This window comes from Macaca mulatta, chromosome 20 (genome assembly GCF_049350105.2).
Source record: "Macaca mulatta isolate MMU2019108-1 chromosome 20, T2T-MMU8v2.0, whole genome shotgun sequence".
In the NCBI taxonomy this organism is placed as follows: Eukaryota; Metazoa; Chordata; class Mammalia; order Primates; family Cercopithecidae; genus Macaca; species Macaca mulatta.
In genome coordinates this window covers 73450881-73472485 of record NC_133425.1, presented here as the reverse complement: position 1 = coordinate 73472485, position 21605 = coordinate 73450881, and the positions used below count along the sequence as shown (strand labels likewise).

Below are 21605 nucleotides of genomic sequence, written 5' to 3'. Positions count from 1 at the left end.
AAAAAGGTTTTCACCTCCCTCTCTCCAGAAGCCATCCACTGCCTTTCTCATTTACTCATCAGCTCGTATTAGCTGAGCACCATGCTTATTAAGTTCCAGACACTGTTCAGTCCTAAAGATGGACACTGAACCAAACAGTCGCAATCCCTCTGATTTTGGGGTTTGCAGTCCAGAAAAGCAGACAGATAATTCATCAGACAAACACATCACCGGATTGTGAAATGTGCTCTGAAGAAGTGAACAGGGTGCAGAGGTGGAGAACCACCTGAGGACTTTATTTTTTTTTTAATTATCCAAAGCAGTGGTTTTATTTATGACCTCTTTTTCTATTTTTAATTTTCATGGGTACATAGTAGGTATATGTATTTATGAGATGTTTTGGTACAGGCATGCAGTGTGAAATAAGCACATCATAGAGAATGGGGTATCCATTCCCACAAGCATTTATCCTTTGAGTTACAAACAAGCCAATTATACCCTTTAAGTTACTTTAAAATGTAAGTTACTATGGACTATCATTGCCTTGTTGTGCTATCAAATGGTCAGTTTTATTTATTCTATTTTTTTTCATATCCATTAACCATCATCACCTCCATCCTAGTCCCCCACTACTCTTCTTAGCCTCTGGTAATCAACATTGGAGAGCCTTTTTTAGAGCGGGTGGTTTGGGAAGGCCCTACTCACTGGTGTCCTGTTGTTTGCTGAAAGAACACATGAATGAATGAGTGAACGGTTCTTTACTTTATTCTCATGCACATTTCAAGTGGCCTCCTTTTCCAGTTTTTATTTTTCCTTTGTCTGATTTCTGAGAATCACTTTTCTGAGAAACACAGGGCAAAGGATGTCCCCACTTCAGCCATAACGGTGTTAACTCAGGCATCCCTCCTTGAACTGGCAGATCAATGACCAGAATTGCATGTGTAGAGGGGAACTCAGCTGCTTTGATGATGCCTGTTAAACATACACATACACACACACACACACACACACACACACACACACAGAGAGAGAGAGAGAGAGAGAGAGAGAGAGAGAGAGAGAGAGAGAGAAAGAGAGATTGAGAGAGACCGAGTGAGTTATTCAGGCATAGAAAAGAGAAATGTGGATTCATTTTGATTGAAAAAATTACTTTGCAATAATTTGTTTTTATTTTCCTATAACTCCTACTTTTTCAATGTGACTTTTTAAAAATATATTTATATGTATTGGAAAGGGCAACTTTGCCAGCTTATTATCCTAACAGGTGCCCTTGACTCACAGTTAGCAGGAGACAATTCAGCCTTTTTCAGGAAGGATTGCTTTCAAGGTTAGCCTACCTGGGTTATATCCCTGAGTCAATATTTAATCAGCAGCATAGCTGTAGGCAATTTAACCTTCCACTACCTTAGTTTCTTCATCTGTAGAACACTACCACCTGCTAAGCAGGGTAATTGAAATTGCATATGTAAAGTACACCACGGTTTCCTGGGGGGTCACATTCATTCTACTGCTCCTCACTCCTTCAGGTGGGCTTTGCACTACCTGGGACACCAAAGGCCAGAAAAGCAATCAAGGCAGCAAATGGCCACAGCTGCAAGCAAAACAAGTCTGTTAATCAGAACCCATAGGCCAAGAAAATGACTGTCATCGCCCACCTCCCAGTTTTAGGGTTCCTTCTATGCAGCTCTGAATCTAGGTAGAACTGGTGAGAAAAACCTATTCTATTCTACTCTACTGTACTGTACTCTACTCTATTCTATTTTGAGACAGAGTTTTGCTCTTGTTGCCCAGGCTGGAGTGCAATGGCACATCCCAGCTCACTGCAACCTCCGCCTCCTAAGTTTAAGCAATTATTCTGCCTAAGCCTCCCAAGTAGATGGGGTTAGAGGTGCCTGCCACCATGCCCGGCTAATGCTTTGTAGTTTTGTAGAGACAGGGTTTCACCATGTTGGCCAGGCTGGTCTCGACCTCCTGACCTCAGGTGATCCACCCACCTCGACCTCCCAAATTGCTGGGATTACAGGCATGAGCCACCATGTCCGGCCGAGAAAAACTATTCTTGAAAATGCCTTGCTTATTTACCTTGCCTACACCTGCGAAAACAGTGAGTCTAAACTAGCTTCTTGGGACGCTTGATTCAACCAGTTTTTGTTTTTTTTGTTTTGTTTTGTATTTTTAAGAGACCAGGTCTGACTCTGTCATTCAGGTTGGAGTGCTGGAGTTGCAGTGGCGTGATTACGGCCACAGCTCCCTGCAGCCTCGACTTGTGGAACTTAAGTGATCCTTCCACTTCTGGAATAACTGGGATTACAGGCATGAACCACTATGCCCACCTAATTTTTTTTTTTTTTTTTTTTTTTTTTTTTTTTTTGAGACAGGGTCTGGAGTTCCAGGCTGGTCTGGAACTCTGGGCCTCAAGCAGTCCTCCCAAATAACTGGGATTACATGTGTGAACCACCATGCCTGGCTGCAACCAGTTTTAATTACAGCAATGAGTTTCTCACTTTTTCTTGAATAAATCTCCCCCCACCAAATCCCTCTTGGCTCCCCAGGCAAAGCTAACAGGACCATGTATCGCTCCATCTCTAGTTCTGCTGCCTCATTTGCAGGTGGACAATTTTCTTCTCTCTTCTTTTTTTTAAACAAAGTCTCACTCTGTTACCCAGGCTGGAGTGCAGTGGTATGATCTCGGCTCACTGCAACCTCTGCCTGCCAGGTTCAAGCGGTATCTTCTGCCTCAGGCTCCTGAGTAGCTGAGATTACAGGCGTGCGCCACCATGCCTGGCTAATTTTTGTATTTTTAGTAGAGACAGGGCTTCATCATGTTGGCCAGGCTGGTCTCGAACTCCTGATCTGAAGTGATCTGCCCATCTCGGCCTCCCAAAGTGCTAGGATTACAGGAGTGAGCCACTGCCCCTGGCCTAGATGGACTTTTCATTCATACAGTCGGAACATGAGGACAGGCCCCCTATCCAAGGCAGTTTATCTCACTTGAGCCCTCTGCTGCTGTTGGATGATTTTGAGCTTTATTCTTCATTCATCTTAATCTTCTTTTCTCGAGATTTAGACAATTTGAATTGTCAGAAACCAAAATGACAACAAATTAAGTTTAAGGATCTCAACTGACCTGATGATTGTAGGATAGGGCAACACTTTGTTCCATAAAATAGAGTAAGTGTTCCAGTGAGCCAAGCAGAGGAGGCTGGCCTTGGAAGACAGAGTAAAGCTGCAGAAAGCAGAAACCAAGAACAGAGCATATACAGAGTGTATTCACTACTTGTCAAAGTTACTTTTTCTTGAAAGGCATGTACAAGAAGACAGAACAATAGAAAAATTGAAGATTTAAACTGGCCTGTTTGGGAAATTGGCTGTTTTTCCTTCTCTGGATTTCTAGGAAGGTCAGACAAAAACTTAGTTTAGGTTTGGTGACATGTAACTTTAACATGAGTGACTCCATTTTGATTTTTAATCAGTTCCGTTGGGACCTAGTGCAGGAGCTTAGTCCAAAACAATGGCCTCTTATAATTTTTATCTAATAAAAGTCTCCTCCATATTATTGTAACAGAATGCAGGTCCAGGTGCTCGCAGTTAAAGAGCTACAGGGGGAGTATTTCTAATCGGAAACACTTGGGACCAGAAGGGTTTCAGTTTTTGTTTTTTCATTTTTTTCTTTTTTTGATTTTGGAATATTTGCATATATTTAATGAGATATCGTGGGGAAAGGACCCAAGTCTAAACATGAAATTTATGTCTCACACTTTATACACATAGCCTGAAGCTAATTTTATAAAATATTTTAAATAATTTTGTGCATGAAACATATGATTCATCATAGGAGGTCAGCTACGGAATTTTTCACTTATGGTGTCGTGTTGGCACACAAAAAGTTTTAAAGTTTGAAGTATTTTGGATGTAGGGATGCTCAACTTGGAACATAACTAACTGAATAGTTCAATTAAAAAAAAAATGAAGGCCAGGTGAGATGGCTCATGCCTGTAATCTCAGCACTTTGGGAGGTCAAAGTAAGAGAAACGCTCGTGCCCAGGAGTTTGAGTCCAACCCGGGCAACATAATGAGACCTCTAGTTCTATTAAACGAAAAAAAAAAAAGGATTTCCAAATTGCTGGGACCCCAAGGCTCATGGAGTTGGGGCGATGAAGCGGATTCCAGATTCTAGGCTCCACCCCACTCTGAATGAATCAGTCTCCAAATGAGGGGTCTGATACATGGAAACATCACTTTTACCTTGAGATGCTTAACTGAAATCAGCTGGGGCTAAAGGTCACCCTTTTCCCCCACCCCCAAGGCCTAGGGTATATAAAGGGTAATCCAAAGGGTGTTGTTTTGTACCACTTTGATTTTTAAAAAGAGGGAATTGAGGGTCTGTAAGGCGAAGGTGCTACAGATAGGCGCTGTATTTTGCTTTAAAATTGTTCCTGAAAATCCTGACTTCAGAGTGTTTAGAAAGAATACTAAAAATACTTAGAAATACTTAGTGAGAATGTAAAACTACGAACTAGCTAACGACAAACAACTATAGCAAGTTCTAGCTGGAGAAGACATGCAAATCTGCAGTAGGGTGAATAAAAGCTAAAGGGAATTGAGGGGAGTAGAAAATACTTGCTGTTTTCTTTGCTTCTTTGACTTATTTTTTGGTTGGTTGTAAATAGGAAAACTTGAATCTGTCTGCCCCACTCACTTTGTCTGCGTGTGCACCTTTAGCTTAGAAAGAAAAGAACTTGCCAAAATTTCCTGACTTGTAGAATAGAAAGTCACTTTAAAAGATTATTAGGACAATTAACTCACAAAGCTAGTAAGAGGTAGATAATGCAGTGTTCATCTTATCTCTCACTTCTCTACTTTAATTTCCTGAAGTTTAAAAATTGCCCAAACTTAAAAAGCTGTGCCAGCTACACTGAAATACTGATCAGTAAGAAATTACATAGTGGCATTATCAGAGGAGAAGGGGGGGATATTCCAGGAGAACTCCAGAAAAGTTAGCAAGCTCATTCCCAATGTCTGGCCGTGGAAGATTGGAGCAGAAGGAGCCTTACTTGAAATGGTTTCTGGGATACTGTTTTTCTTCATAGAAGTATACTTAGATTCTTTTCAGTGCGGTCATGAACCAGCAGGATTTGTATCACCTGGGCAGCTAAATAGAAAGACAAATTTTAAATTAGCTGGGCCTGCTGGTGCGTGCTGGTAGTTTCAGCTGCTTGAGAAGCTGAGGTGGGATGATTGCTTGAACCTGGGGGGTTGAGGCTGTCGTGAACCAAGATTCTCCACTGTGGAGTTACCTTTGTTTTTTTTTTCTCTTTGTTGACAAAAGTTCTTTTTTTGACCAAACTCTAATCGGGCTTCTCTAAACCCTTCCCACCTAGGTCCTGACTTTTGGGCTTCCATTTTCATCTCAGTGTTACCCAACTTGGGCAGAAATCCTGCTAAGTCAGTTTGCTAGAATCCCCCATCCCGGAATTTGATCTGGTCTTTGCTCCTCCACTCTCCCTACGTGATACCTATTCTGGTTTGCTTTCAGCAAGCATTCTGTTAGGTTTATGCAAAATACACTTACCCTGAATGTCTTTTGAGATGGAGTCTTGTTCTGTTGCCCATGCTGGCGTGCAGTGGTGTGATCTCGGCTCACTGCAACCTCCGCTTCCTGGGTTCATGCAATGCTCATGCCTCAGCTTCTCAAGTAGCTGGGATTACAGGTGTGTGACACTACGCCTGGCTAACTTTTGTATTTTTAGTAGAGAGGGTTTTGCCATGTTGGCCAGGCTGGTCTCGAGTTCCTGACCTCAAGTAATCCACTCCCCTCCACCTCCCAAAGTGCTGGTAGTACAGGTGAGCCATTGTGCCCAGCTGATCCCAGGTGTTTTCTGTTAGTAATTTCTCATCGTCTGACTCGTTCATCCTTGGGGAGTCGAGGGGTAGATCCTTGACTATAAATCCCCTTTTTTTTCTTAGGAGTTGAGCTCAGTCTTAACTGCAAAACACCACTGGAGTGGTTCCTATACCTATTGAAATGGTCCTATATAAAGTCTGCCTTTCTGTTCTTTAACAAGTGTCATGAATTATTTTTAACACAGTGTAGCTTTTAAAAGGAAGTCACTGCATGGTCCACACTTGGGTGTGCAGTTGTGTGAGTGAAATAGGCACATATATTACCTGGAATTGGTTTAGATATTAAAAATACTTTTATTTCTCTTACAACTCCTTCAACATCGTGGATTGTTTTTTGAATGAAAGACTAAGAAAATGTTATTGGAGTTAGCATTTTCTCTCATGTATTTCTCATAAACGACAGTATATAAGGGACTTTTTTGAACTATGGGAGCCTTATGAGGCTATAAGCCTTCATGGGCAGAAACCATGCTTTTAGCTGCCTTTGTGTGATAGGGTTGGGCAAATCTGAAAATACGGAATGTGTCATTTTACTAGTATTTTTTTTGGCATTTCATCCCGAGTTTGATACTCAATTTCCTAGTTTTAAAATTCTTATAAAACATGACAGTTATGTGATAGTATATAATCTTATAATTATGTGTGAGATACTACTACAGGGGAACCTGAAGATTACAAAAAGAGGGTTGCAATCAAAATGTAAAAAAGCTCTTTTGTGTGGGACCGGAGGGGGGTGATAATGGGGAAAAGTTTGAGAAACATTGCTCCCAGATGATGGATAACATGGGAGGGCCACTAGGAGAGTTTCAGTAAAATAAATCGCTAAGTCTGAGGTGTTCAAGAACATCAGATCTAGTCCTGTTAGCCTGTTTGAGAGATGAGAAAACATCCAGAAAGATGTTGACGTTTCCATTCGGCAAATCTGTGGCAGGCCCAGCACAAGAGGTGGGAGTTTGAGACCAAAGACTATACTCCTTCCAATTTACTCTTCAGCTGCAATCAAGCATACACCCAATGACTATGACCATGCTTCCTTGGTATTGATTAATCTTCACAACATTCTCTAGAAGTACGTAAGGCACAGCCCGAGTTGGCAAAGTGGAGAGACAGAAGCCATCCCTACTGGGAGCGTGTGACCGACTTCTGAGGGACCGAGGTGGTTCGTTCCTTAAGGCCACGATTTGGCTAAGCTACAAATTCGTTTAAACTGGTGAGGTGTTTTTTTTGTTTTGTTTTTGAGATGGCATTTCCCTCTTGTCGCCCAGGCTGGAGTGCAATGGATACAATCTCGGCGCACCACAACCCTCCGCCTCCCGGGTTCAAATGATTCTCCTGCCTCACCCTCCCTAGTAGCTGGGATTACAGGCATGTGCCACCACGCCTGGCTAATTTTGTGTTTTTAGCAGAGGCAGGGTTTCTCCATGTTGGTCAGGCTTGTCTCGAACTCCCAACCTCAGGTGATCTGCCTGCCTCGGCCTCACAAAGTGCTGGGATTACAGGCGTGTGAGCCACCATGCCCAGCCTACTGCTGAGTAGTTCTGGATCAAAAAGAACTTTCTGTGCTTTGGGAGGCTGAGACCAGAGGATTGTTTGAGGTCAGAAGTTCAAGGCCAGCCTGGGCAAGGAAGTGAGACCCATTTTTATAAAAAGTCTTCTGAAAAAGATTGAGACATGTGCTGCCTTGCTTTAGGATACATTTTTTTTTTTATAGAAGTCCTCATAAAAGAGCACTCTTTGTACTCAAAGTATGCAAAACAGAATTTTAAAATGTAGTTACCTTTGATGGAAACCTATTACATTGATACAATTACCAACGATCTTTTGAAGTTCTGAATGTATGCATTTATAGGATTGTTTACCAAAGTGAGGACATTTGTTAAGAATAACCAACTATGGCCGGGTGTAGTAGCTCATGTCTGTAATCCCAACTCTTTGGGAAACAGGCGGTTGGGTCACCTGAGGTTGGGAGTTCAAGACCAGGCTGTCCAACATGGAGAAATGCTGTGTCGACTAAATACAAAATTAGCTGGGCGTGGTGGTGCATGCCTGTATTCGCAGCTACTTGGGAGGCTGAGGCAGGAGAATTGCTTGCACCTGGGAGGCAGAGATTGTAGTGAGCGAGGCTGAAAACGTCACACTTCAAAAAGACACTTCAGATAAAGTGGGTGAGCTAAGTAACTTTTGCAATGAAAGGTTTGGCTCTCTTTTGTCCGACTTTGTGAGTGGCTAATGTATATGCCATCTTTGTTTGGACAACTCCGGTTTTCGCCTAATGTGTGTGAGATATTGACGGATCAGTTTCTAGAAGAGAGGATAATGGATTCTTTGATCGATTTCATTTGAAATGCTTAATGTTTTGTCCAAAGCTGGAGCACTTCTGGGTTAGTGCCAAGGCATGTTCATTGCGTTACACAAATTGGTTAGAGAAGTTGTAGTCCGTCACACTTACTATGCTGACGATTTGGCCTGTCAAGATGCCATTGTGCAGTCGGGTGGGAAGGTCACCTTGGCCATGTATCCTGGAAGCCACCTGGCTGAGAGCTTTCTAAACAGGTTTCCAGAGGCAGAAGTGACTGGTCATTATGAGCTTACTACTCGACCTTCATTCTTAGAATGGATTGGATGAATAAAATGGAATAGGCAATAGCCTCTGGTAGGCAGAGTGGCTCACACCTATAATCCCAGCACTTGGGGATGCTGAGGCAGGAGGACCACCTTAGGAATTAGAGGCCAGCCTGGGCAATATAGCAAGACCTAACCACTATAAAAATTAGGTAGGTGCGGTATACACCTGTGGTCCCAGCTATTCTGAAGGCCAAGGTGGGAGGATCCCTGAGCCTGGATGGTCAAGGCTGCAGTGTGTTGATAAAGTGAGACTCTGTCTCAATTATAAGATGGACAGCATGGCAAGCATATAAATCTTGGTACTTTGGGAGTTTGGATGTACCTTAGAATGACACAGGTGTCATTCTACAACCACTAAACCAATGCAATTGAACCATTTGCACCTCTTTTACCAGAAGTCCATCATGAGCTGAGGAATGTCTCACAGCTACAAGGTTTAGACTGAGAGCTTTAAATGGATAAAAATAGGGGATTATAAACTGGAGTTTACAAGGCCCCTAAAACTGAAGTAGTTTGCATATGTACCTATGTGTGTGCCTTATGGAGGAGAGTGCAAGCTTCCCTGATGGGCTTTCTATTATAATTCAACCAAATAGAGAATTAGCATAAAAACCTCCCTTTTTTTCACTCATATCTCCACTTAATTTGTTTCTGATTTTAAGTGGTCCTGGGTTTGATACCTAACATCAGTCAGGGGACTCTCTGGTGCTACGCGTGGAAGGCAAAACGAAAAATCCTGATCCATGTCGTCATTGTGGCACCAGCGGGAGTGAGGCCCTGGGGCTCAGGGTGGAGGGCACAGGCATTGTGAGTTGGGTGGGGTTCACAGAACTGACAAAGGCATTTAGGCTCCCCTCACCCCATGCTGGGAACCTTGGAGCTGAGCCCACTCAGCCAGTGTCAACATGACCAAGGCTGTTAGCAAGGGCAGGAGGCTCTGACAACCAGGAGACAATGAACTGGACCTGAGCCTAGAAAACCTCAATGAAGGTCCTCAAGCAGCTGGCTGCCTTTCCAAAGGCCCCTATGCTGAATCTGTTCTGCGAGAAATCTGAGGCTCTACTGTTGAATTTGCGTGGCTTCACATGCCTGGTGAGGCTAGATTAAGAACAAGCTGCAGGAGGTGGGGACGGATCGCTTGAGGCCAGGAGTTGGAGACAGCCTGGGCAACACAATGAGATCCTGTCTCTATGGCCCCCGCCCCTCAAAAAAAAGGGCTGGACGTGGTGTATGCACCTGTGGTCCCAGCTACTCGGGAGGCTAAGCAGGAGGATGGCTTGAGCCTAGGAGGTCAAGGCTGCAGTAAACCATGATTATTGCACCACTGTACTTAAGGGTGGATGACAGTGTCTTGGTGGCAAGGCACACAGTGGGGAAGAAAAAATGGGCTGTAACAGTTGCCCACAGACTTGAGCAATCTGGTCAACCTCCAGCACCTGGTTCTCCTCAACAGGCTGGTCACCCTGCTTATCTGCTTTGCTTAGCTCAAGAACCTGAAGTGTCTGGAACTGTAAGTGTAAGGTAACTCCCTGGATCCCGTCCTGGTCAAAGTGGCAGGTGATTGCTTGGATAAGAGGTAGTGTAAGCAGCACACATGCGAGGTGTCACAAGAAGTGAAGGCCATGCAGGTGGGTTTAGAAGCAAGAAGAGGCATCGGAAGCAGGAGAGGCAGAGAAATCTGAGGTCAAGCAGCGAGCTAAGGAACCTCAGGAGTGGGGGAAAGAAGGATACCTTCAAAGCAGTGAAGTGGATCAGGAGAAGAAACTAAAGAAGGAAACAAACCAGACCCCGAAATCTAAGTCCCACTCCTACTCCCACAAGCTACCACCCAGGACGCGAACAAGGTCATGGCTTTGCTGAAGCTACTGCTACTGTTCTGTGTGGCGAGTGGGCTGGTTGCTTGTGGGTGACAGAGCTGCAGCCTCTCTGTGCCAGTGTGAATACCATCTATGACAATGCAGTTCCAGGGTCTATGTCACCATGAGGTCTTCCAGTGGGGTCTTCCAGACCAACTCGGCAGTGAGCTTGTCCCCAGCACTGCTGCCCACCAGCCTGGGAGTTTGGATTCCTATGGAATTGGGTTCTGCTGGACACAACCTTTCTGTAGCATTAGACCTACCCACCGTCACCAAATGACTGCTGATTGGCACTTGAGACTTTCTCCTTGTAGGAATTACTTCTTAGGGTTACTTGTTTTGGAATTAGGAGAAATAGGAATCGGGGTGTCAGATGACAGTTACCTGCATGCCTAAAGGAATAGGCTTGGGCATGGGGAGAGAAAAAACAGCCTTTTCTAGTTATACAAAGTCGTGTAAAGGCATGGGCCATATCTACTAAATGGCCAGCTGTCACTATGCATGTACTTTTTTTGAGAAAGGGTCTCTGTCACTGAGGCTGGAGTGCAGTGGTACAATCAAAGCTTACTGCAGCCTTGACCTTCTGGGCTCAAGTGATCCTCCTACCTCAGCCTCCCTGGTACCTGGGACCACAGGCGTGTGCCGCTTCACCCAGTTAATTTTTAAATTCTTTGTAGAGACAGGGTCTCCCTGTGTTGCCCACACTGGTCTCAAACTCCTGACCTCAGCTGATCTGCCTGCCTCACCCACCATGCCCAGCCTAAGAGGAAGTGTTATCGGGGGACCTGTGGAAAACTCAGTAAAACTAGCCTGCATGGTGGTGGGGATGGGGAGGGATATACTTATTTTCTTTCAGGACCTCAGAGATTTAAGCCTTTTTGTGGCCATACAAAATGTCTGGCTATGAAAAGGACTTCACGACCATCCAGTCCAATATAATTGCAGTCAGAAAAACTGAGGCCTTTTATGACTTACCTGTGGTCTCCCAGCTAGTTTGAGACAAAATTGGATTTTCACTGTGGTATTCGTTCTTTTCGTTACATTATGTTGCCTCCTTTGTAATGTCCTGAGACAAAACTCTAAGGAGATCTATGTCTCAGCCAAAGTATAGAATTATTCACGGCAGACAGATGAATTACTCAGATAGACATCTCATGCCATCAGGTCTTCGGCAGCTCCCATAGAGTCCTGCTCCAACTTCTGTGTCTTTCATAAAGTGGCAACACTGTAGGCTCCTTGCTTTGATTTTAAAGCGTTAACTCCCTAACTGCTAGTGGCAGATCTCTGCAAAGCTACATTGTTTATAACGGCTCTATTTGTAAATGATGTGACTATACCTCAAAAGTAACCTGCTTTTGCAGGTCTTTATGAATCAGCTTCGTAAGACGCTGAGGTGTAGAATTGATTCCAGATCATAACAGAGGGGAATGAATGGAAACAGAGGAAATGAAGGGAAACGAGTAGCATCGTGTAGCTGAAAAGCCATGCATCCACCAGGACTAGTACTGATAAGGACGGCACTGTCCCTTCTATTGTCTTGTAGATTCAGCATTTTTCTTGCCTCCTTTGCTTCGTCTTTTCACAACTGGATGGGGAGGGATCAGAAACAACTATGTCGTGGTGCTCATTCACTGAAAACTCCCCATTGCAAGCTCCTTGCCTCTGCCTGCGGGGAGCAAACCTGTTATAGCTCAGAGCTGAAGAGGGCAGGGTCTAGCCTTTTAGCTCTAGTGGCCCGTTTGGATAGGCCTTCCCCTGATACTGGGGGAAAAAGGACCACTCATGACTGTCCTGATACTGGAAGAAAGGGCTTTGTTAATCTTCTCCCTCAAGGATAGCTCTGCTGCATAGGCCCACACCCTGCTCGGAGTCGCTTACACTTTCCTTTAGTCTTCCTCCAAGCTCCAGAGCCATTGGTACAAATGGTTTATTGAAACTAAATATGTAAGATTAAGACATGGAAGTTGTTACTATATAATCATCACATACTGTTCCTTCGTTAGCTGAGGCAGCTCAGTGGCTGAGCCTAGTTAAGCCAACCTACAGGTTCATTCACGACTTCGAGATTAGATGCCGATTCTTTTGGATTTCTACAATTATTAAATACATGTCTGAGTTGGGGAAAAGCATCCGCATCCATCGTAAGACCATGCGTCTGGCTATGGGATGACACCTTGGTAATTCATCTTCTCTGTTCATCTGAGAGGGGGGCATTATGCTGAGATCTTTTTCCTTGTCTTAAAATAGGTGTTTTGACCCACCTTGCAAATATTTAATGTATTATACTAGGCTATGTGTGAGATCTCTGGGGTATACAAAAAATAAAAGTAATCTGTAAACTTCAGTGGGCCTACAGTCCTTCTGAGGCATATAAATAGAAAGCAGGCCAGGTGCAGTAGCTCACGGCTGTAATCCCAGCACTTTGGGAGGCCAAGACAGACAGATCACCTGAGGTCAGGAGTTAGAGGCCAGCCTGGTCAACAGGGTGAACTCCCCATCTCTACTAAAATTTAAAAAAATTAGCTGGGTGTGATGGTAGGCACCTGTAAGCCCAGCTACTCAGGAGGCTGAGGCAGGAGAATCGATTAAAGCAAGGAGGCAGAACTTGCAGTGGGCCGAGATCGCGCCCCTGCACTCCAACCTGGGTGACAGAGTGATAATCTATCTCAAAGAAAGCAAACACTGAGTGTTTTCTTTGTGCCAGGCTCTTATAACCATACATATCCCTATTTGCCAATCAGTAGTCTGAGGTTAAGATTGTCCATCTCCACCGACATTTTTTTGAAATCAGAACACTAAAGCTTATATTTGATCACATAGAAAATAACTGGTGAAGGCAGGGAGTGGGGAACGAACGTACACAGGGGCCTGTGGGGGGGGTTGGAGCGAGGGAGAGCATCAGGTTAAATAGCTAATGCATGTGGGGCGTAATAACTTAGGTGATTGGTTGACAGGTGCAGCAAACCACCATGGCACACATTTACCTCTGTAATAAACCTGCACATCCTACACATGTATCCCAGAACTTAAAATATACAATAAAGTGGTAAAGCATACTTAATAAATGCCATGGATGTGTTCTTGCTCATATAGTGAGGTTCTTCATTCCTCTTAAGGAATTCTCAGTAAACCGTGAAAGTCCTTTTACTTTAAACGTGAGATAGGAGGATTGTTTCCATTCCAGGGAAAGAAATATCAGAGGAGGATGGGAAAGAGGGAGCTGAGCAAGGACCTTCTGCTTTTCCCCTCCTGCCAGTCGTTCCACTTGTTTTAGAAGAAAAGGTTAATTCTGAGTAGCATGGTAGAATTATTTTTGAGAAGAGTACCTAATACTGTAGATACTTCCTTTTTTTCTGGGAAGGAGACTGACGCTGAGAGAAATGGGACTATGAATGCCATCCACATAATTTGTGACTGTGGCTCTTTCTAGTCTGCCCTCATGTTGACATGTGCCCAGAGCATTTCTGTCATGCTGCCTCTTTTTCTAGAATGTCAAGCCCTGATCATGCTCTGATTATTTACTGTGTAATAACACGTGCTGTTTGTGGGAATAAAATTTCTACCTTCTGCTTATGTGTCCACCTGTTGGATTATACTCAGAACTCTCCAAAACAAAAGGCCAGGTTGTGGAGAGCTCAGAAAAGGTCACCCCAAAACTCAGTGCCGGGAAGGAGACCAGTGCTAACTGAACATCTGCTTTGGGCAGAGGACTGCATTTGACACATCTATGTCTGTCATTCCATTTAATTTTCAACAATAATCCTCTGAGCTTAGTACAAGCATACACAATTTTCAGGGAGGATACTAAGTTTGAGAAGTTAAAATGCTTACCTAATCTCACCTGGCCCCTAGTTATTGATGGAATCCGTATGTGAACTCAACTTGGCCAATTCTTACTCTTTTCCTCTATAGCAGGCTCCCTGCCAGTCTTTGTCATGGCAGGTCAGCACATGGGGATACTGGCTCTGACAATCTGATCTCCAGGGATCTTCCCCTTGTTCTGTTTCACTTGGAGGATTCAGCAGATGCCTGGAGTGGAGGATAAAGGGAGGGAGTCATCGTCTTCACATTTGGGAATATGTGCTCATATGAAATGATGCAAAGGAGAACAAAAATAGTTGGCCAGGCGCAGTGGCTCGTGACTGTAATCCCAGTACTTTTTGGGAGGCTGAGGCAGGTGGATTACCTGATGTCAGGAATTGGAGACCAGCCTGACCAATAAGGTGAAACCCAGTCTCTACTAAAAATTAAAAAATATAACCGGGTATGGTGGCAGGTGCCTGTAGTCCCAGCTCCTTGGGAGGCTGAGGCAGAGAATTGCTTGAACCCAGGATGTGGGCAGAAGTTGCAGTGAGCCAGGATCATGCCACTGCACTCCAGCCCGGGTGACGGAGTGAGACTGTCTCCAAAAACAAAATTGTTAGCATTCACTACGGTTACATACATGAGTGCATTGACTAAGACATCTATGAAGGTTCTTATTCAATCCTCCCAGTAACACAAAGGTAAGTACCACAACAATTCCCACCTGTGGATAAGAAGCTGAGCATGGAGAAGTTAACTACTTCCAGTCTTCTAGTTAACAACTAAGTAAAGGATCCTTGATTCGTACCCGGGTCTGAGTTCTGAGCCTTAATTACTTTGCTGCATTGCATCTGGTGTTGAGTGATTATTCTGTCCCCATCAACAACTGGTAGGCCACAGAAACCTTTTATTTATAGGCTGTTCAGGCAAGTAAATTTCATCGCCTAATGACATAGCTTTTTTAGAGAGCTGTCAACGTAAGATAACCTCCCTCTCTGGTTTGGTGGTGGTTATTCATTTATTCAGAGCTGCTATTAATTTTAATTACTTGTTTCACCTTTGACCACCATAAAGTTCATCTGATTAAAAAAATTCTTAACACAGAAAATTGCTAATAAATACCAAAAGCTCTAGGTCAAGAAAGCCAGGCATGCTTGATTAAATATCCATGGAGCTTATAAAATGTCTGCCTAGGCCCTTGGCATTTGTAAAGAGACATTTATGACTCCAATACAATCTTTGCTATCATTGGGCTTATAGCTAACATATCAATCTTGACCATCAGTTTTGACTTTTCCTCTGGAAGAAGAACTTAAGCTTCCTACATTTTCTAAATTTCTGGCACCATACAGAATGCATGCATTTTTAAGATACACACTTTCTCAGCAAATGAGGCTTTTAAGAAGCTGAAATAATAAAAAGTCTGCATATTTTAAAATCCATTAAAGCAACAGAAACCTTCAACAAGGGGACAGGGAAAGGGAGGCTTCAAAGCAGGAGGAATGTACATTAAACATAACAGGAAGTTTCCTCTCTCTGAGGTTGAAGGACAGTATTTGCCAAGAATGTCCTCCTTTGAAGATGCCTGTGAATAGAGCCGGTTTCTTCTCTGCAGTAGTTTTTGGATTCAGGGGGAAAGAAGTCTTTTGAATTTTTAAATTTTCATTCCATATATTCTCTTAAATCTCTTGACTGAGCTCTTCGTCTTTTGTGACGGTGTATGAATTGTTAGGCAAAAGTAACTTGGTAGAAAATATCTGAAAAAAACATAGAGAAAGAAAATATGAAGTTGTTTTGTTTCTGGTGGGAATTCCCCAACATACGAAGATTACTTTTTCTTCTACTGTTGTGAGGTTGAGTATCCAGTTATAATCCATTTTCCTGTATTGTAATTTGGGATACAAGCTGGTCTCTGGGTAACAGATCCACTTTACTGGCAATTGCAAAAGTTGAGTCCTCCAGTTAATGCAAGTTGTTTTTTCTCTGTCCCCAACCCCCTTTCTTTGGATTTGTGAAGGATGCGTTTTAGATCTTAGATCTTTTTAATAACATAGGCTGAAAGTTAATGGAAATACTGCATTACTGAAATAATGAAATAATAAGCTCTCAAATCAGTAGGATGTGTCTAAGAAGCACCGAAGTATTAAGTTGGCACACTGACGTCCAGTTACATATATAAAACATGGTTTTTGATTTAAAAATTACGGACCAAGAAGCAGTTTTCTCTGCTCCTTCTAGAATCTCTGGTTGGTTCAGCCCACCTACCTCCACTCCTGCCTCTACTATGTCCATCAGGGTGACCCAGAAGTCCTACAAGGTGTCCACCTGTGACCCCTGGGCCTCCATTCAGCAGCCTTTCCTACACAAGTGGGTCCGGTGACCGCATCAGCTTCTCTAGCTTCTCGCGAGTGGGCAGCAGCAGCTTCCAGGGTGGCCGGGGTGGAGGCTATGGTGGGGCCAGTGGAATGGGAGACATCACCACCATCATGGTCAACCAGAGCCTGCTGAGCCCCCTTAACCTGGAGGTGGACCCCAACATCCAGGCCATGCATACCCAGGAGAAGGAGCAGATCAAGACCCTCAACAAGTTTGCCTCCTTCATAGACAAGGTGTACAGTTCCTGGAGCAGCAGAACAAGATGCTGGAGACCAAGTGGAGCTTCCTGCAGCAGCAGCAGATGGCTCAGAGCAACATGGACAAACATGTTTGAAAGTTACATCAATAATCTTAGGTGGCAGCTGGAGACTCTGGGCCAGGAGAATCTGAAGCTGGAGGCAGAGCTTTTGGCAACATGCAAGGGCTGGTGGAGGACTTTGATCTCATCCTCATACTTGTTCTTCAATCAGCGTACAGAGATGGAGAATGAATTTGTCCTCATCAAAAAGGATGTGCATGAAGCTTACATGAGCAAGGTGGAGGTGGAGCTGGAGTCTCGCCTGGTAGGGCTGGCTGAGGAGATCAACTTTTTCAGGCAGCTGTATGAAGGAGGAGATCTGGGAGCTGCAGTCCCAGATCTTGTACAAGTCTGTGGTGCTGTCCATGGACAACAGCCGCGCTCTGGACATGGACAGCATCATTACTGAAGTCAAGGCTCACTACGAGGAGATCGCCAACCATAGCCAGGCTAAGGCTGAGAGCATGTAGCAGATCAAGTATGAGGAGCTGCAGGCGCTGGTGGGGAAGCACGGGGATGACCTGATCTGGGTTTTAAAGACTGAAATTTCTGAGTTGAACCAGAACATTAGCCGGCTCCAGGCTGAGATTGAGGGCCTCAAAGGCCAGCGCCAGCAGGCTTCCCTGGAGGCTGCCATCGCAGATGCCGAGCAGCGTGGGGAGCTGGCCGTTAAAGACGCCAAAGCCACGCTGTCCAAGCTGGAGGCTGCTCTGCAGCAGGCCAAGCAGGACAGGGCGCGGCAGCTGCGTGTGAGTATCAGGGGCTGATGAACGTGAAGCTGGCCCTGGACATCGAGGTCGCCACCTACAGGAAGTTGCTGGAGGGCGAGGAGAGCCGGGTGGAGTCTGGGATGCAGAACATGAGTATCCATTCGAAGACCACCAGTGGCTACGCAGGTGGTCTGAGCTCGTCCTAAGGGGGCCTCACAAGCTGCCGCCTGAGCTCCAGCTTTGGCTCTGGCGCGGGCTCCAGCTCCACCAGGGCCGTGGTTGTGGAGAAGATTGAGACCTGTGATGCGAAGCTCGTGTCCGAGTCCTGACGTCCTGCCCAAGTTAACAACCGTAATAGTCTCTCCCAGCCTGCACCCCCTGCGACTGCCCCAGAGCCCGGAAGGGAGGCTGCTGTGCAGCGGGGAGCGCAGGGGAATGGGAGACCCACCTGAGGCTCAGCCCTAGTCCTCAGCCCACCTGCAGGGGAGTTTACTATCTGGGGAACTCCCTTGCCCATGCCTCCAGCTACAAAACAAGTCAATTGCGCTTTTTTTTTTTTTTTTTTTTTTGTCCAAAATAAAACTTGAGCTAGCTCTGCCCCCCAAAAAAACAAAAACAAAAAACACTTTCTACAAGGAGCTTTTAAAAGAAAAAAATTCACCCACATTATGTCACCCGGAGGTGACGCCTATTAACCATTTAATGCAGGGTTTTTGTTTGTTTTTAGTCTTGCTGTATTGCCAAGGCTGGAGTGCAATGGCATGATCTTGGCTTACTGCAATTTCTGCCTCCCACGTTCAAGCGATTCTCCTGCCTCATCCTCCCAAGTAGCTGGGATTACAGGCGCCCACCACCACACCCAGATAAGTTTTGTGTTTTTAGTAGAGACAGGGTTTCTGCATGTTGGCCAGGCTGGTCTCGAACTCCTGACCTCAAGTGATCCAATGCAGTTTCTTTCAATCATTCATGTTAGTTAATGGCTGCATGTTTAAATCTGCAATAGTTGCGTAATATGCTGGGAACTTAATATTTGTAGTATGTGGACAAAAAAATTTATGGTTTTCGTTTGACCAGTTTTTGATTACTGTGAAAGTTCTGTAAGGTACAGCTATAAGCAACCTTAACCTGTTTTGCAAGTTACTCTTGCTTGGTACTTGATTTGTGGGGGGAGATATTTTGTCTTTGAGAATCTGCTCTCTAGACATACCTACATAAATATGACAGCTTTGTGTTACTAATGCTAATGGATTAATTAGGTGATATAGTTAGTTTTAATATGTAAAACACAACCCAAAGAGTGCACTGTTCCCTGGACTTAGGCAGATCTGGACTCCAATCCTGGCTCTGAAGCTTCAAACCTGTGCAGCCTTAAGCAAATCACCAAACTCAAATCTCTTTGATCCTTAATTTCCTCATCACTAAAATGAGAGAGTAAAAACCTACATCATATGGTTATTGTGAGATTAAAAAGTATGTGAATATTCGAAGAAAATCACCAGATAAACTTGAGTTGTCATACAGTGTGACTTAGTATGACACGCGTTGATTTTTTTAGAAGAATTCTTCGTAAGTTTTCGTAAGTGAAAAAAGCCATACTGTTAGAAGATTAAATGTTACCTTGCCTTTTATTTTCCTTCAAATGATACCATGCTTAAAAGACATGTTAAAATTAACAGTGTTCACTTTTTGAAGGGAAGCTATAGAGCTGATTTAGGTTGCTCATTCTGACTAAATCTACACCTTGGAAAATTACTGTCATTTTAGTTTCATTCCCATTGTTCCTGAGTACTTGGAGTACTCGGGAAATTTATCACTTCTTCTCAGAACCACCTGAGACTTCATTTTTGAGCAAGTGCTTCTAAAAAGATGAAGGCATTTTTTATCTCCAGTGTTAGAAATCGGTTTGCAGCTGGTGGTAATTTTAATTTTCTAAGCACCTTCTATGAGCAAAAAACTTTGTAATGCCCTTCTACCTACATTATCTCACGAAATGGTCACAAAAACTTTAATGAAACAGGAATATTCCACTCTCTACATGTTCTTGTTTTTTTATTTTTGAGACAGGGTCTTGCTCTGTCACCCAGGCTGGAGTGCAGTGGTGAGATCTCAGCTCACTGCAGCCTCCACCTGCTGACCTCAAGTGATCCTTCCGTCTTGGCCTCCCTAAGTGCTGCGATTGTAGGCGGGAGCCACTGTGCCCGGCCTCTAGATGTTCTTAAATATTCCCAGCAATTTACAGATGCAGAAACCAAGTCAACACGTGAGTTGTCTTGATTCCTCGCAAAAAGGTGGCTCGGTGTCTCTGGCTATTTTCCCCATTACAGAGAGAGAGGCAAGACAGTCATTCCATCAGTTGTCACCGAGATCCTGTCATGGGCTGCACTGGGGAGTGTGAGGCTAAGAGGGGGCAATCTATTCTCTCGGGTTACTCCTCACCTGGGTGCCCAGAAGGTGGAAGCCAGGCCACTTCCCTTTCCTCTCCAGGAGGCTGGGCATGTGCTGCTGGACAATGCCTTACCCAGGTGAAAAAGTGGTCCCGGTCCAGCAGCTCTCTGTTGTCCAAGTCCACCCGCAGCAGCCCGAGGAAGCTGGCGCTGCAGCAGCTCCGCAGGCGGCCAACACTTCAGCACCTGGACCCAGAGGACAGCGCCAAGCATGGCTTCAGGCCTGGAGGCCCAGCGCCCACCCCAGGCACCGCCCTGCCAGGGCCGCCGTAGGTACTTGGCCGCCTTGAACTCCCCAAGCAGCAGCAGCAGCAGCAGGGCCCTCAGCAGCCGGGTGCCGCGACAGGAGCCAGCGCCTTGCCGCCGTCCTGCCCGTTAGTCTCCGCGCCCATTGCCCGGCGCGTCCTTCCCTGGCCTGCCTTGAGCTGTCTCTCCGGTATCCCGCCCTGCAGCCGCTCCCCGGGGCGGCACTCCAGCCCTCGGGCCCGGACACGCTGCCTATCCGGGCCATTGAAATGTCCAAGCACATAAACAAGTTTGAGAAGGGGTTGCTATTAAAGGTGCCCTTTCTCCAGGCTGAGGACTCTAGCCGCTCTTGGAGTCTATCCTTTATGGCTCGTTTTGAGATCTTTTAAAACTCCTTTGTTGTGCTCCCTACTTTATTTAAAAGTATGCTTCAGGAGGCTGAGGCACGAGAACCGCTTGAATCCGGGAGGCAGACGTTGCAGTAAACCAAGATCAGGCCACTGCACTCCAGCCACAGAGCAAGACTGTCTCAAAAAAAAAAAAAAAAAAAAAAAAAAAAATTGGTTTATAATTGGTAACTTTTTTTTTGAGATAGAGTCTCGGGGCGCTCTATTGCCAGGCTGAAGTGCAGTGGCACCGTCTCAGCTCACTGCAACCTCCTCTTCCCGGGTTCAAACCATTCTCTTGCCTAAGCCTCCCAAGTACCTGGGATTACAGGTGTGCCACCACCATGCCCCGCTAGTTTTTGTATTTTTAGTAGAGATGGGGTTTCTCTGTGTTTCCATGTTGGCCAGGCTGGTCTCCATCTCTTGACCTCGTGATCCGCCCACCTCTGGCCTCCCCGAGTGCTGAGATTACAGGTGTGAGCCACCACGCCCAGCTTATTGGTAACATTTAATGCTGATCTCCATCGTCGTGTATGTCTGCATTTAATGAATTCCCAGTTGAATTTGCACAAGCCTTTTGGAAAGCAGTTTCACACCATGGAACAAAGAGTCTACAGTAAATATTCTTTGATACTATAATTTCACTTCTGGAAGTCTAACGGGAGAAAAATCTAAAGTTGAAAAGTCAACCACACACAAAAATCACACAGATGTTCCTTTAAAAACTAATTATAAAGATTTATTACAGCATATGATACGCAATATTAGAAAAATGGGAAAACATTTTTATTTAAATAGTGAAAAAAAATTTTTAACAAGGTCTTGTTCTGTAGCCCAGGGGTGGAGTGTAGAGGTGGAATCATGGCTCACTACAGCCTCAATTCCCTGGGCTCAAGTGATCCTCCTGCCTCAACCTCTTGACTAGCTAAGACTACAGGCATGGGCCACCACATCTGGCTTATTTTCTGTAGACACAG

General features: G+C 44.7%; 2 long non-coding RNA genes and 1 pseudogene across 2 annotated transcripts in view; 2 read left to right on the top strand and 1 right to left on the bottom strand.

The window, feature by feature from the left end:
- Positions 1–4325: 4325 nt before the first annotated feature.
- LOC144338233 (uncharacterized) overlaps positions 4326–21605 on the top strand; it is a 32670-nt gene continuing 15390 nt past the window's right edge. Inside the window, exon 1 of the long non-coding RNA XR_013412198.1 lies at positions 4326–7093. This is a non-coding gene — a long non-coding RNA (uncharacterized LOC144338233). The remainder of the gene's footprint in view (positions 7094–21605) is intronic.
- LOC144338234 (uncharacterized) lies at positions 4344–20802 on the bottom strand. Its single transcript, XR_013412199.1, has 2 exons — positions 18484–20802; positions 4344–5776 (listed from the first exon to the last, which is right to left on the bottom strand). It is a non-coding gene; the product is annotated as an uncharacterized LOC144338234 (long non-coding RNA).
- On the top strand, positions 16453–17881 carry LOC114674414 (keratin, type II cytoskeletal 8 pseudogene; annotated as a pseudogene).